Raw genomic sequence first — 17,515 nt, 5'->3', positions numbered from 1 at the left:
CAGACAGCAGCAACGTTAGTCAAGCATTTTTTATTCTAAACAATTTCCCAATTTGGACTATTTTCACCTAGGACATACACGGTGCACTTCCTATTTCTACAACCAGACCTATGGCATTTCTGATCATAGTCTTTTTTGGGGCTACCCTGCATTTATGTGCATCATGAGATCATGTTGTCAACTATCACAATCTTACAACAATGCAACATGGATAATTGTATCTATGTATACGTTTTTCTTCTTTTTGAAAAAGTATGCAGCATGTCACATGAATCAGGCCGATTTCATTTATGTATTGGTATGCCTAAAGCTTTTCCTGCATGTTATTTCATTTCTTCAGTATATCACAATAGTTCTTTTTACTACAAGACAATTGGCATTTCTCCTTTTCCTAAACCTGAGTTGTATGTATGTGAACGTAAAACAAAATATGGAGAAGATTTGGCAGCCATTCAGAGATGTTTTTTTTTTCACATTGTTCACTGAAGGAGGAGGATGTTTTGGGAGCATTGGAGCTTTGATGAGATAGCAAGGCTTACAAGAACTCGAGAAGAGCCACTTGGGGAATGAGTCAAACAAGCCATATGCAGGGTCATCATCACATACCAAAGGCATCGCTCTGGAGAAGATGTAAGCAGATGCTGAAACTACATTCCTTTCCTTGTGTTTTGAAAATTTGCTTTCAACCCAATTGATTGAGTTGACACTAAATCCGTTTCAGTGGCATACTGGTATTGAGGGCCAAACAACAAAACTTTGCTATCCATAAGTGTGCAGCTGCTGAGCCTGTGAAGAACACAAGAAGATTGCTGCCTTGGTATGAAATGATGGCTCGACAATCAGAAAAAAAAAAGGAAAAGCATGTCCCCTGCTTTTCAGCCCTTCCTCTTCCGCTTACATCTTCCGCTTACAATGTTGTCCAAATTGTTGGTCTCACATCATAATGGATGAACAACGATATTATTAGTTTCGGCCATACGATGCGAGTATGTATAGGTTGAACAAGAAGAAATGGAAAACAAAGGAGCAGTACTATATCTAAGAGGTTTCTTGTGAACTTGGTTTACACTTGGGGCCGTGAATCTCGATTTCTATGAAACATGAATTTTCTATGGTACTACTATCTCCACACGTAATGCTATATTGCTATATTTCAAAGAACCATCTTGATGTATTTGGCTAAACTGATTATATTAGCTAAAGTACAAGAATTCAAATCAAAATGACAAGAATATACTATCATCAGCCTTCTATTCTTTTCAGTTTGTATACAATGAAGCATAAAACCGTGCAACACTACGCGCGCCCGCCAATCACTAGTTTGCTAACGTGACAGCTTGCTTCGTCTGGTAGAGACGTAGAGTCACGTTGGAATAAAAAAGAAAAAACATGACATGTGACATGGTGACATACGCGACTTTTTTATTCCAACGTGATTTGCTATGTACTCCCTCCCTTTCAAATTGTAGGTCGTTTTGATTCTTCTATGAAATGTTTGTATGCATCTAGGCATACACTATATTTAGATGTATATAAACATCTATGCATCTAAAAAAGTTAAAACGACCTCCGATTTGGGACAGAGAAAGTACTTATTTTGGCAATAGATCATGGCGCAACTAGTCTATAGCGAGTTTTGCTCCAAGGTCAAGATTATAGCTAGATTAGATTTAATTCGAATATAGGAAATATGTTGTTTTGTTCTCAAAGGTCACATGTGGAGTGAATCGATCTTGGGGCCTGCGAGGAGCAGGTGGGGCCAAAAGTGCGGGCTCGATGGCTTCGATGCGGATTGCGGAGCAAGTTGTGAAAGCGGCTAATTGGCAACTGATGCAGCTTAGTGGCAGCGGCGGATCGAAGGAAGGGGAGTTTTTCATTCTTCCTCTTTCCTCCTCCTCCTTTTCTTCCTCCTCCTTTTCATCCATGGCTGAAATTTTTAGTAGTTTTGGTGGCTCCGTAGACTATGCAGTGTAGGGGCTCCAGCCCCCAACCCCCAACCTACCCCTACTCAGCGGCTTTGGTCTGGATCTGGACGTGGCCGAAGTAGGGGTGGAACCAACATGATTCCTAGGTTACCAGGAATGCCTATAAGAATTTTGGCCGAACATAGATATAAAGCTGGAACATAGATATAAAGCTGTAAACATGTATATATCTGCTAGGTGAGCTTATTTCTTTGATTCTTGTCTCAGTCAAGCAAACTAGGAGCTCAATCCCCAAGCTGCATAGCCTCCAAGGGTCCAGCTACCCATCCGGCTTCCCTCATAATCGGCCAAGTTGGCTTAGAGCCGTTGGCAGTTTTCTGTGAGGCCAATTTCTACATTCCAATAATCCAATTGGTTCTTTCCTCATGCAATTAATGAATGAAACAATTGCAAAGTGGTGTATGTTTCAAAAGTACTATTGTAGCTATACTGAAAAATGAGGTAGAAATCAAGTAATTTGAAATCTTTGTGGGAATTAGCTATGAACGTATATGCTATCTAGTTTCTTTGTCCATGCTACTGCTAATTAGTTTTTGTTACATTTGTTGAGAGTGAATGCTTCTTGCAAGTTAAGAACACCATCAAATGCTTCCGACTTTGAAGGAATGCAAATGTAAATGTATTTTTTCTTAAAATTTTTATAGTTATGTTTTTAGTTGAGAAATGTTTAATCCTGGTTCCGTCGCTGGGTCGAAGCCTCCGTGTAGCGGTGTGCAGTGTAGCCGTGTAGGCTCATGCGCTCAGCAGGATCATCGGTCGAGACGTGACTTTCATCCGAGGAAACACCTGTCACTGGTACCAGTAACTGGGCTGGGCCTCTCCTTTACGCATGTGCTGCATGCATGGCCCGTCATCCGTCAGGCCCAGCCAGCAGCATGGCCATCCGACTAAAGAAAAGATGGTCTAAACGGGCCTTGGGGGGGTGGGGGTGGGGGTGTGTGTGTGGAGGGAATGAGACCGCAGCGCAAGACACGGCCCAAGTGCAAGGGCAGCAAAGACCAAGGTGAAGACCAAGCTCGCCCGCTCCGAGACCAGGAGGATATGACGAGCACCTGATGCTGTATAGCAGAGCAGGAAACAAGTTTCAGTGGAAAAAGCTTGGCAGCGTCAGGTTGAATGAGATAAGAGTACAAAGCAGAGTTAGGTGAAGATATTTGGTGAAAGATTCAGTAAATTTTGGGTCAGGCTGATAGCAGAATATTTGTTCGTACAAATAGGTTACGCGGGTTGCTAACTAAATTGCAGAATCATTATTATATCATATACTGAAACTGCATAAATCACAAACTAGAGCACTTTAATTTTATGCAACAATAGAGCTTTGATCAGCTAGAGCCTAACAATTGCTGCTACTTCTATTGGCTCCAAATGTAATCAGGAACTAGGGGCACCTCGTGTACGTCCAAGAGCTTTTCTTGAAACCTATACACGTTTAAGCAAGTGTGCTGTCTTCGCTCCATATTTCTTTTGGATAGTTTGCTCGCATTTGTTCGAAAACTTTCTATTTGGTTGCTCCGTTCTAAATTATACGTTATTTCAAATTTATTGGAGAGTCAAAACATCTCAAATTTGACAAATTTATACAATAAAGCACCAATATTCATGATACCAAATAAGCATAATTAGTATCTTCATGAAGTATATTTTCATAATATATCTATTCGGTAATTTTGGTACTATGTAAAATGATTTGACTCTCAAAGTTGGAATGACTTATAATTTAGAATGGAGGGAGTAGTATGCACGTACAAACACAAACACACATGAGGGTACTATGTAATACTCCCTCCGTTCCATAAAAGGTGCAATTGTAACTTTTTAAAGATAGATTAGTGTTGTTGGCAAATGACCTGAGTAGCCTTAATAGTTGTCTCAATCCCACCTTTTTTAGGCGGGCGGAACGATTTGGTTTCCACCTCCGGAATCACGGCGCGAGGCTGTTCGGTTCTTGCCGCTTAAAAAATCGGCGCCAAAAACAACAGGCGCTAAAAAAATAGTCCACCAAAACAAAAGAGGCGGCATACAGCTTCATTAACTCCGAACTGTTATTAGCCGGCGCCATTTTTTCCAAAGCCAAAATTTTACAGACGCAAATACAAAAACAATTCAGAGATGTCCCCGCTCAATTTTTCACCGGGTGCTTTATTCAATCGCGGAGAGGCAGCCATGCACTTCAATCATCTGCCTGCGTTCCACAACACCAACCAAATTACTCATGAATGAAGCCTTATTGCTCAAATACCTTCATAAGTTTTTTAACAGAACTGATATCTTTGGGTTCATCTCATTTGGGAGAAATACTATTCCAATAGTAAAATACTAGGATAGGTGAAAAGGGGATCTTTATGGTGGAGAGATATTGTAAGGTTGCTGGACAAATACAAGGGTATAGCATCAGTTACGGTGAATAATGGTAGTATATGCTTACTTTGGCAGGATATGTGGAACAATAAGGTTCCAGCACAGTCTTACCTACAGCTTTATTCTTTCACCAAGAGGCAAGAAATCTCAATTCAGAAGGCCTATGAAATTGCAGATATCCAACACTTATTTCATCTGCCCTCTCTCAACTCAAGCTTTGGACCAATTGCTTCAGCTAGCTGCGGACTTGGAAGGAGTATCTCTTAATGCTGAGCTAGACACTTGGTCATACATCTGGGGTAGCCCTTATTTTTCATCATCTAAAGCTTATCGCTCACTCTCTAGTCATAATAGACAGGTTCATCAAGTCTTTAAATGGCTTTGGAAGTTAAACATGTCAGAACAAGCACAAGGTATTCTTTTGGTTAGTCCTCAAGAATAGACTAAGTACAAGAAACATTCTCAGAAGGAAGCAGATGGTCCTGCCTTCTTATTCTTGTGTTCTGTGTCAACATAACAATGAGGAAACTTTGTTCCACCTGCTACTTGAATGCCCCTTTGCACAGGAATATTGGATATACTTAAGCCTATTTCTTCCCAATTTGTCTGAGCCTTACAACATCCTTGACGGCTTCAGAATCCAACTTCAAGTTCCATTCTTTATGGAAGTCATAATCCCCATGTGTTGGTGTATTTGGATGGTCAGAAATGACTAGATTTTTAAAGGAATTACCCCCTCAGTTGAGAGCATCTTGCATCGTTTTAAGTTTATTTGTACTCAGGTTATCCATCGAGTAAAAGATGGCTTGAAGCAGCCTATGCCTGAATGGCTAGAGCAAGCATTGTAATTTTCTTGATTTTCTTCTTCTCGTTCTTTGTCTCGTAAAATGTAATTTTTTATAGTGCCTTTTCATATTTAATATATATCCAGCAGGGGAACTCCCCTGTTTCATAAAAAAAAAATACTCATGGCCTTAGATCTAAACTTGCCACCAGAGGAGGGAGGTCGAGAGGCTATACCTGACCTAAATGGAGATGTAGACGAAGCACAAGATCCAGGAGGTGATGGTGTCCAACGAGATCACGTCCAAGGAGGAAGCAATCCAGCCGATGGTGTCGAAGGTGACGTCCGTGAAGGAGGCAATCCAGAAATTCAAGTCCACCCGGGTCAAGATCTGGGAGGAGGCAACCAAGTTGTTCATGATTTTGATCTCAACGATGAACCTGAAATTATTGAGGAATTCGAGGAAGGTAAAATTACATTGAAATTCCTGTCTCAATCATAAATCTCATCAAACTTTTCATGATACAAATGCATGGTTCAGATCTGGTATTCTAGAACTGCAAATACAAGTCATTATTTTGTTTTGCATCCCATGATAGAAATACATGTTATTACCTTTCACTGGTTTATAAATCTTCTGGTAGGGATGCTAGAACATGAAGAACAGGAAGAAGCTAACTTCAGTGTTCATCCTTTTGATATGATCGATGCACCTGTAGACATAAACGAATTCGAGGAAGGTAAATTACTTGAAACTCTATCTGTATTTCCTCTTAACAGTACTACAATATTAATTCAAGCAATGTTATGTGTCTGTGTTGTCATTTCATCTACTAGCATTCTGGTTGTGGAAATACAAGCAAGTTATTATTAGTATTTTCATCTTATCATAGAGGGACATGTTATTACTTTTCACTGGTTGACGTATCCTGTGGTAGTGTGGCAAGAAGGTGACGACCAGGGTGGAGGCAACTTTAATATTCATCCATTTGATATGAACGAAGTACCTGTAGACATAGACCAAATTAATGAAGGTAAATTACATGAAACTCATTCTGTATTTACTCTTATTACAGTAATAAAACATTGATCCTATTATTCTAACATTTTTCACTTGTTTACATGAAAGCTAACATAAATGGAGATGAAGCACATAGTTCAAAGAATCTGACTGAGATGCAAAGGCAGGACATATATGCAGCTTTGCTTGAGAGAAGTAGGCGTGGAAAACACATAGTGGCTCAGGTGCAGGCAACTCCACGGCCGCTACAAACTCATCAGTAGAAGCAACCTCCTGCATCCCGGCCGCCGCCTCCGTCTTGCCCGGAGTCGGCCGATCCTCCTCGGCCGTATCCGGCACGACCAAGACATCATCCTCGATGGCTCTGACCTCCGAGTCGTTGTGGGGCAACCCAATATAGCTGCAGAGAGCGTAACATTGCCGCATAGCCAAGTCCATCGTGGGCTCGTGGCTGCTCGGGCGCGTTTCCTGATTTCCTACCGAGGAAGCGTCACACCCATCGCCTGAAATCTTGCCACCGGCGCGCGCGTGGAACGTGCTGCTCGGGCCGTCCAGTACTGTCGGTGGCCGGCCTGCTCCTGCTCGATCGGAGCCGTCGATGTGTCACGCACGCCATGCGTGCTCCAACCGTTGCGCGGGGATGGAGGAAAGGCGAGAAAGGTGTGTGCATGCACCGGCGTTTTTCCGCTTATAACTTGGCCCTCACTTCGCACGCCATGGGATTGCTTTCTCCTCCGCGTGGATTGAGGTGTAGCCGTATAGGAAGAGAGAACCGCTTTTCTCGCTGTGAAATCATTTGCTTCAATTCGGTGTTCTGCAGCTTTTCATGTCCCGGTACTCACTCCATCCACATGCGATTCAAAATTTGTCGGGAAAACAAATCATTATACTCAAATTAGCATGTGTGCATGTACATGTGGGCATGCGACAGTCAACTAGTATCAAATATAGCTAATAAATACTCTCTTCGTCCTAAAAAAACAAGTCATTCTAAAAATTTTAGGACAGATTAACAAGATGGTAAAATGACCTTGATTGCCCCTATTTATTAGTCATATTTAGTACCAATTGGTTGCTGCATGCCCACATGCTAAATTGAGTATAATGACTTATTTTTTGAATAAATTTTGAATCGCAGAATGACTTTTTTTAGGACGGAGGGAGTAGGAGCAATCGAAGTCATTTTATTTTCTGGTTAATCTGTTCAACAATTCTGTGGGTGACTTATTTCTTTTATGGAGGGAGTAGGCGATAGATAAAATGAACAAAGTGTGTAATTATTCTTTCGGTCTCCAAATTTTGGAGAGCATGCACAAACTATGAATAGGGATGAAAGTTCATACAGAGTAATTGGTAACTAAAGTTTATATAGATTAAGTGGTAGATAAAGTTCATTACAACCGGATAGAGATAACAAAGTTTCTCTGAGTACCTAGTTAGAATTTGAACAAATGAGAGAAAACAAATAAGCAATCAATTAGCTGTGGACCTCAAATTTATCCATGAGCTTCTAACGCACTTATTTATGTTAAAGTACTAGCTCGTGATGAACTTTTATATTTATAAATAGAAAAACTACCTTCAAGGCTTAGTTTCTTGCTCATGAGTCTATGCCATTAGCATTTCAAAACTTTCCGAAGAGGATCCTAATCGAATCATGAGAAGGTCTCAACTGTCCCACATGTTTCGGGATACAAATACGAAGTTAAGTTATAATTACTGAATGGTGTAAAGCAGGGGCGGAGCTGCAAGGGGTGCTGGGGTTCCTGCAGCACCCCCTTAGCCCATGCAAATCCATGTAGTATTAATTATTTTATCCTCAATTTTGCACATAAAACATGAAGTTAGTGTAGCTGTAAGAGTCTCAGCACTCCCTCCGTTTCAATTTTTAGTCTGCCTTTTTTTAATCCGAATTAATAAGTCAAATTTCTTTAACTTTCCATCAAATTTCTAGAAAAAAATATATTAACATTTATAGTACGAAATGAGTGTACTATTAAAACAAGTTTCATGGGTTTAATAAAAATAGTTAGACGAAATGAATGCACTATTAATACTAAAGTGACCTAGTACTGAGGGAGTAGCTAATTTACAATAATGATTTTTTTCGGAAGGCAGTGCTGATATGTCCTTGCAGAATATGGATGCCTATTTGAGGACTGAAATCGTCCGAGTTCGAGAGATAGAGTACATGATAGCTATGGTTTATAGTTTTGTAAGGCGGTATTTCCGATCCCGACTAAAGGTCGTACCCTGACTAAAGCTGACGGTATTGAAACCCTAGTCTGCAAACACGTGAAACCATAAAACTCATTGTACTCACTGAGATATGCGGTGTGTGTGTTCTTGGTGTCGTGCTGTTCTTGCTTGATCTCGCTAGAAGCAGAGTTCCTACTGAACCAAATATCCGCTGACCCATATCGTCTACAGGTTGCAAAGTCCAGCCGGTGAATGTGAAGAGAGTATTTGTTCCTCCTAGCTAATTACAAGCGTGCAAGTATAAGCTTTTGTTTCTAGTAGAAATCTTCCTATAAGCGTTTCACACTTGCAAAACATCAGAACTCAGCGCAGTAGTCCCCCAACCCTACGTAGCAGACAGGGCATAGATACTGCTTCCAGCATGGTCTTGGACTTGCAAGTTGCAACCCAAGAGGAACCAAGGACAAAGATACGCGCACGACACACAACACACAAGTAGAAAACGTTGTGTCATCAATGGCCGACGACACGGCCACCGCCCCTCTCCTGACGAGCCACGAAGCCGAGCCGGCGGCGAAGGTGCCGTCTATCGATGACATCATCGAGACGCACATCGGCGGCACTGGCGCCATGCAGCTGCTCAAGGCTTTCCTGGTGGTGTTCGCCAGGGTCTTCGACGGGCAGCTTCTGTTCATCTCCGTATTCACGGAGGCCGAGCCGCGGTGGCACTGCGTCGGCTCCGGCGCCGGCAACTCGTCCGGCTCGGCGCCTGCGCAGGCCTCGCCGTGCACGCTCCCGGCAGGTACGTGGGCGTGGGACCGGCCGGCGGAGACGTCGGTGGTCTCCGAGTGGGCCCTCAACTGCGCCAGCCCGGCGGTCCTCTCCCTGCCGTCGTCGTCGTTCTTCGCCGGCTGCCTGGCCGGCGGCTTCCTGCTCACGATGCTCGCGGACTCCCTCCTCGGGCGCAAGAGGATGCTCGTCATGGCGCTGGCGTCCATGTCGGTCGCCGGCGCGCTCACCGCCTTCGCGCCGGACGTCTGGGCGTACGCCGCGCTGCGGTTCGCCTCCGGGTTCGCCAGGTCGATGGTGGGCACGTGCGCTCTTGTCCTCTCCACGGAGCTCGTCGGGAATCGGTGGCGCAACACGGTGAACTTCGCGGCCTTCTCCTGCTTCACCCTCGGGTTCCTGTCCCTCCCGGCGGTGGCCTACGCGTTCCGCGGGGCCTCGTGGCGGAGCATGTACCTCTGGACGTCCCTGCCCTGTCTCTTCTACGCCGTCCTGCTCCACTTTCTCGCCCAGGAGTCGCCACGGTGGCTGCTGGTGCGCGGCCGGACGCAGGAGGCCGTCGAGACGCTGCGACAGATCGCCGCGCACAACGGCAGGGGCACGGCGACCGCGACCAGCTTCTCCAAGCTGAACGCAAGCGCTGCCATGCTTGAGAACTCCGGGATGACGAGCGCTGGCGGTGGCGTGTTCGCCACGCTGCGGGCCATGCTGGAGCGGCGGTGGGCGATCCGGAGGCTGGCGACGGTCATGGCGGCCGGATTCGGCGTGGGCCTCGTCTACTTCGGCATGCTGCTCAACGTCGGCAGCCTGGGCTCGGACCTGTACCTGAGCGTCACGTACAACGCGCTGGCCGAGCTGCCGTCGGCCGCCCTCTCGTGGCTCGTGATCGCCAGGGCCAGCCGGCGGGGCTCGGTGGCCGCGCTCGCCGCGGTGGCGGGGGGCGTGCAGCCTCGCGTGCGTCGCCATCCCGCGGGGCGCCGCGGCGGCGCGGATGGCCGCGGAGCTGGTGTCCTTCTTCGCGACGAGCACGGCGTACAACGTCATCCTGATCTACGCCATCGAGCTGTTCCCGACGTCCCTGCGCAACTCCGCGCTGGGGCTGGTGCGGCAGGCCATGGTGCTGGGCGGCGTGGTGGCGCCCGTCCTCGTCGCGCTCGGCCGCAAGAGGAGCTTCTGGTCGTTCGGCGTGTTCGGCCTCGCCATCGGGTGCTCAGGGCTCTTCGCTGCCTGCCTGCCGGAGACGAGGGGGAGGAGCTTGTCTGACACCATGGAGGAGGAGGAGGAGCGCAAAGACGCCGCCGTTGCCAATAGTAGTGATAATGATCTACGTACGTAAGTTCACGTAAAATTGGTTCAGTTTACGTTTTTTTTCTTTTTTGATGAAGCTAGCAATGCAGCTGTCGATTGTGTAGCGTGCACTCGCTCTATGTATCATCTTAGTAGCTAGCAAGCAACCCTATACGTACGTTTTCGCGCGTAGCTTTGTTACAGTTTATTATTTAGAATGATTGGAAAAAATGAAAGCCATCCATCCTGAGAAATCTAACGATCCTGAGAAATCTAACGGTGAAAACAGAGGAAATACCTTGAAGTATCTGAAGAGAAGTATCAAATTATTTTTTTAATTATTTTTTCCCTATCAAACAGGAAAAACAAAGGAAGTACACTAACGAGTACCGATGGGTACTTTTAAACTACCGTAAAAGAGCTCATTTCTTTTTAAGATTTAGTTGTTTATTGATTGTATTGGACAAGTTCACAATCCAGACTAATTTTATTTGATGGAAATAGAAGAGAAACATGGGAAATAGAGCAAAGTATGACATAGAGCCTGAACAAATATACTTGATCATGTAATAAAAAAAAGATAAAGGGAAGATCATCAGGTATCTACTTAGTGTACCTAATTATGACGGTCTCATAATCCTGCAGGATATGTACAACTCTAAACTGAAAGTAAAGACGTGTGACTATGTGAGAAGATATCAATCTTTAATTCCTAACTCAGACAGGATCAAACCACAATCAAGTGCATGTCTTTCGGGTTGATCACACATGCTCATGTTGTCTACGTCACTATGTATGTCGGGGATGGATCCCAGTGGCCGCAACGAATGAAGAAGATGGACTCCTACTAGGATTCCTTCTTGTAACTGACTAGTAATCCCGCCCCTCGAAGTATATAAAAGAAGGCCGCGTCCTTAAATCGGCATAGAACCACAGTAGAGGACGAAATCCTTAATACCAAACAACACCTAAGCGCAGGGCGTAATATAGAACACCCCAAACAGGACGTAGGGTATTACGCTACTCTGATGGTCTGAACCTGTATAAATCTGTGTCTTGTGTCCTTGCTTTTATCTTCGAGTTCCAGGTCCAACGATCCCCCACCAACCAATTTACTATCTCGGGATATCCCTCGGTAGGTTGCCGGGTATAAACCATCGAATCTGACGCGCTAGGTAGGGGTGACCGTCGGGATCATCAGGCGAGCTTGAAGAACCTCATCATCAAGATCAATCTAATTGAAAAGAAGCAAGTCGCCGAGTTGGAGTTCCGAGCAGATAAATCTACATTGAGACAGAATCGATGCGCTCCGCATTCCAGTCGAAACCGAGTCGGTTTCCGCTGTAGGCTGCTCCATGCGGCTCATCGATCAAGGCAGAGGCACATCTGATTCGAGTTGGGAGATCAAGCAGATCGAGGGACCCACACCATAATTCCTAAGATGACAAAGATCTGATACAGTCATCTGCAAATTGAGGCAAATAATCAACTCCAACTACTCTCTGTGAAAAGCAATTTTGAGGGATTTGTGCTACATGCATATGGAAGGCTACCACAAGACCTTAAAATCATAGCCTAACGTACATAGAAGATGTACGCGAGCACTGCTACCCCGACGTCCGACCGCATCAAGTTGCCGACGACCACTTTGACTACTCGTCTCGACTAGAAAACTAGTCGAGGACGGTCTACTACGACTACTCGTCTTGACTAGAAAACTAGTCGAAGGCAGGTTCCATGTGATCAACAACTAGTCAGAATCGACTTCGACTAGTTGGCTTCATTAACAATCGACACAGCTTCGTCGACAATCGTCCACAAATATAGCTAAGTCACTTTTTTAATTATTTCATATAATTTTTTCAGCTTGTTTTCCGCATGTAGGGCAACACGCCGAGTACTTATTTATGTACACCTCTCGACGAAAATTACCCTCCAGAGCTACACTTTGCCAATTATTCCTGGGGCACGTTAACCGATAGCCATGGGCTTGGTACACCGAATTTCGGAGGCTATAGCCACGTGTTTTGTGCACTGAGTTCCGGAAGCTCCGCCAATAGGCTTGGTACATCAAATTTCAGAGGCTATGGCCACGGGTTTGGTGCATTGAGTGCTAGAGGCTCACAACGGCTACACCCTAAGGAGGCACAAATCCTACGCGTTGCAACACACACTCTCCTCGCCAAAAGGCAGAAAAGTCTCACTGACTACTTTACGTGCAATCGCGCTCTCTTTTTATCGTAATATTGACTAATTATTTTAAATGTCTTCTCTTAGCGGTCACTGATCTCCTCGAGCAGAACACGCCTTAATTCATGAAAGCCTCGGATCTTCTGTTTCCTAAATGCTAGGATGCGAGACAAAGATTTTTGTAGCAGCAGTGCTAGTACGCGTACACGAGACAAAGATCTTACATGCAGTGGTAATGTCTAAACAGGGACTGGGAGCCTAAACGTAACAGGCTAACTACTCGGAAAAAATATGGCCGAAATAAGAGCATGACACACAACATTTACATTACATTCATCACTGAATAAATTTCAGTAGTCCCAAATTTTACAAATATGCTACATAATGTATGCATCTCTTTTTGTAGGTCAAGCTTCGGTGATGATTCTCCAGGATACTCATCGTACCTCCAATGGCTCCGTTAGCTCCCAGGCTCGGGGGCTCAGTGCCAATTACTACTCGGAATACCTCAAATAGCTCAGCTAGCTCTCAAGCTCGGGGGCTAAGCGCCAACAACTACTCGACGTGGCTCCTACGGCTCACCTAGCGCATAAGCTCAGGGGCTGGAGGCCGCAAAACTACTCAGATGATGATTGGTGTGAAGACAAAGCTTGCTAAGACCCTTGGATTGATTATTTAATCATTCCAAGGCTCAGGGGTTGATAAGTTACACCCAACAATTGATTCTTTCAAGATGAAAGAGAAAGATTCAAGATTTTATGACCCTCAGCCCGATTCTTTGATTCAACCTAAGGCTTGGGGGCTACTCCATATGGAGTGCGACTTCCGTTGCCCTCCATATCACATTCCAAAGATGAAGATCACAAAATCAAGACGATCAAGGGCTTGAGCATACCATAGCCTCATGGCAGCTTTGAGGAACTTTGAAGATTCAGCCAGACAAAGTACTCAAGAAGCATTAAACTACTCGGCGAGGATCTGAAAAGTACTCGAAGACTGCTGCATTCGACTATGAAGCGCTCGGGGGTTTGTCGGGGGATAGATCCCCAGTGCCCGCAAGGAAGTAAGAAGACAGACTTCTGCTAGGATTCCCCTGTAATCCTACTAGGATTCATACCTCCTTGTAACTGACTAGTAATCCCGCCCACTGAAGTATATAAAGGAGGGCAGCGGTCCCCAGATCGGTAGGTGAAGACCTCATAGAATCACAACAGAGGATGAAATCCTCAATACCAAACAACACCCAAGAGCAGGACGCAATATACAACACCCCAAACAGGACATAGGGTTTACGCTACTCTGGCAGCTCGAACCTGTATAAATCTGTGTCTTGTGTCCTCGCTTTTACCTTTGAGTTCCAGGTCCGATGATCTCCCACCAATCAATCTACTACCTCGGAATACCCCTCGGTAGGTTGCTGGGTATAAAACACCGACAATGTAATCCACTTTCATAGAAGATGCGGGTTAACATACATAGGAGACGCGGTTTTTTTGCATCTCCAAATCTTCGTCTTTGATGTGAAGTCATAAGAGACGCGAAAGGGTCATTGGAGATGCGTTTTTGCCAATCCACATCTCCAATGACCCTCTCATAGGAGACGCGGATTGGCAAAACACGTCTCCTATGATGAATTAAAAAAATAAAAAAAAAGAAAAATAGGAAATGAAATATATATTATATATATGACAAATATACATGGTAGATCCACTATATACTTACAAATACAACCCAGCTCTCTAACAGATACATGGCCGTAAGTTTCACATATATATTCTAACATTCATAGTGAACGTGCACTTTGTTTTTCCTATGAGCATCAAGAACAACTGAATCAAGATTCCTATCTCAAAAATGTGCTGGCATGGTGAAGACCTGTAGAACAAGACCAAGACAAAATAGTTTCAGTGCCATCTTCCATTTACATTGCCTGCAACCAATCCATAGAAATGAGATATGTCAGATCTGAACCCAATTAAAGTACATATGTTTCTTTGCATAATCACTGTTGTGGTATATAAATTTAGCTGGGGAGAGAGATATGGGATTACATACCTCAAGGGTTGCTCTGATGGCAAACTTTGATGATCTTTCTGGGACACTAGTCTAAGCAATACATCCAGGTGACTCCCACTGTCCTTGGGGTCCCAGCCTAATTTTCTAGTGGAGGGAAAATAACAAGACTCGGAAGTAGATAATGTATGATTTGAGCATTTGAAGGATAAGAACACAATAGATATCAATAACTTGGATCAACTTGTCTTGTACAGTCTAAAACATGGGAAGAAGAACATTCATTACTTTACAAAGCAAACATGAAACAGCCGAGCTTAATTTTATCAACCAGAAAAATGGAAGACCAAGAATGAGGATGATATATTCATTCAATTGTAGATATACACATGAAACCATAACATGAGAAAAAAAATATTCATTACTTCACCAAGCAAACAGCCAAAAGGTCAAACACTGCAGTTCTACATTATTAAGCAACAAGAATTCAAGATCGAAGTCTCTGGTTGATCCTGGTGCTTCCTGTGTGTCTGCAAGTTGGCCATGCCCAAAGCAAGTTGCAAGTTTACGAGGTAAGAGGAAACAAATAAAACCTGGTTAAAGGAAACACACAACATGGTATAGCATATTACAAAAGTTAACTTACAGTGGATAGAACTGAGAGGCGTTGAAAGAAAAGACAGAAACATTAAAATAAGCAAACAGTTAGCACACTCTACTATGAAGCAATTATAAGAAACTTTAACAAGAAAGCATAACAGAAAAAGGGAGATATCTCCAACTCCTAACTATTCATAACTTCACTGCATTTTCTTTAACTCTCCAATCAGAAGTTTAGAACATATGACATGTGTTGATCATTTGAAGGACAAGGCCACAATAGCAGGTCATTTCACTACAATTCAAAAAAGGGAAGAAATACTTGCAGGACGAAATTCTTACTAGTACCTTATACTGGAGACAACTGTTTGCTTTTCACTGCACGGTTGCAATGATCTCCAATGATTCTATGTCTGAGTCTTTAGAGAAAATGTCACAATTGAAAAAATGAATAAACAATTTGCAGGTTTAATCATTAGAGAAAACTGATATGCTAAGGCTACATGAATATATGGGCACCTTTAAAAAGAACTGTATCTTCTATGGAAGGTATAATGCCAAGAACTATATCTTCTACAGTTCTACTGCATAAATTTTGATGCGCACTTTAAAAGAACCAGAATTCTACTCTGAACTTCCAAGAACCAAACATTTTGCTCAGATTAACAACGAGATTGCCACTAGAACCAGCAGATCTAGTACAGGTGGGGAGTTTATGATTTTTACCTTGATCCCGTACTTTTGCAGTGCCAGGCAAATCCAAATCCTTCGCAGCAGCTCTGGTTCTTGCTCCTTGGTTGCGATGCAAGCAGAGATCTGGTCCAAGCTCCTTGGTCCTTGCTCCTTGACAGAAACCAAAAGAAAAGGCAGGAACTAATAAGCCTACTAACATGAGAGAACTTCCGCCAATTCAATCATATTGTGTTTTTACCTGATCAAGTGATGAGATGGAAAACCACACTTGCTAATTTTGAACCGGTAGTGGTAGAATCCAAAGTAACACACCACAATCTCTTAATATCTCTAGTTCATGCTGCCATCTCAGTATTTATTTTACAAAAAAAAGGCTGATACTTAAATTTTCATGTCACAACACGAAATTTACATTTTCAGGCCTCTCTAGTCTCTACTGCTATCACAAAAATACCACATGATGATAAATTATTGACCTAAAATGAAGTCAGTTGCTTAATGGCTGATGCAAGTACCACGCCATTTTCCTAAAATTGCAGATAAAGAAGACACCATGCCAGATTGTCTTATATGTTACGTAATTGCTAAATATTACCCCAGCAGTAGATTTTTCCATTCAAAGATCCTTCTAGAAATTGGATGGTTACTCCAAGACTAACCATTTAACAGGCCAATGTTAAAAGATAAAAGATGTATTGTACCTAAAAGAGGTTTCCTTTTGATAATGAAACTATCACACATATTGCACAGTTCCTGGGTTGCACCGAAACACCAAATATCTCTTCCATCTGGAAAACCTAGGCGCCACCAAAGTGCAAATTCTTCGCGTGGCTAATTACACAAAATCGAGTTTGGTCAGCTGACAGGTTGGCCAAATGCGGATGGCCTCACAACGCCACTTGCGCTCTTTGCAGACGTACCATGGAGACTAGTCACCACATTTTGGCCGAGTGCAGGTACACAAGGAGGATCTGGGATCTAACGGCGACATGGCTAGTGCAGCCTAATCTAAGGCCCAATGCCTGGCGACCCTCATCCAACGCTCTGGAATGGTGGACTTCTATAACTACAACACCGGATTCACCGTGTAAGGCTCTAAGAAGTCTCACTCTTCTCATCATGTGGGAGATTTGGAAAGAACGGAATGCACGCATCTTTAACAGACATGAGACCTCAACAACGACACTGATGGCGAAAATCAAGGATGAGGCCTCAGCTTGGCTCTTGGCGGGGGCCAAAGATTTAGCGTTACTTCTAGCACGCGAGTAGTCCCTTAAGCCTCCTCCTTTTCTTTTACTTTTTCTGTTCTTTCCTGTTTACTCCTACTCTATCAATGAAATAGGCACTATCTCGCACTATCTCTCGTGCCCGTTCGTTCAAAAAATATTGCCCAATCTCTATAAGCTCAAAAAGAAGCACTGCCCCCCTCAACAGTTTTATCTCAAATAGCTTTAGCATCTACCAAGGCAATCAGCAATACATATTGAAAGAAGGTGCAACGAGTTTATTCTTGAGCTGGCACGTCATCAAACACATAAAGTACAAGCATCAGTACCACAGCAGCAATCACAGGAAAGTCACCTTGGGCGTGGAGGA

At 43.8% G+C, this 17,515-nt stretch overlaps 1 pseudogene; it reads left to right on the top strand.

Annotated features, from left to right (window-relative positions):
- Positions 1–8,866: 8,866 nt before the first annotated feature.
- Positions 8,867–10,472, top strand: LOC101781900 (annotated as a pseudogene).
- Positions 10,473–17,515: the final 7,043 nt, after the last annotated feature.

The sequence above is a fragment of the Setaria italica genome, chromosome IX, assembly GCF_000263155.2.
Source record: "Setaria italica strain Yugu1 chromosome IX, Setaria_italica_v2.0, whole genome shotgun sequence".
Classification (NCBI taxonomy): domain Eukaryota; kingdom Viridiplantae; phylum Streptophyta; class Magnoliopsida; order Poales; family Poaceae; genus Setaria; species Setaria italica.
The sequence above is the reverse complement of the archived record's forward strand: the minus strand, read 5'-3'. Positions and strand labels throughout refer to the sequence as shown.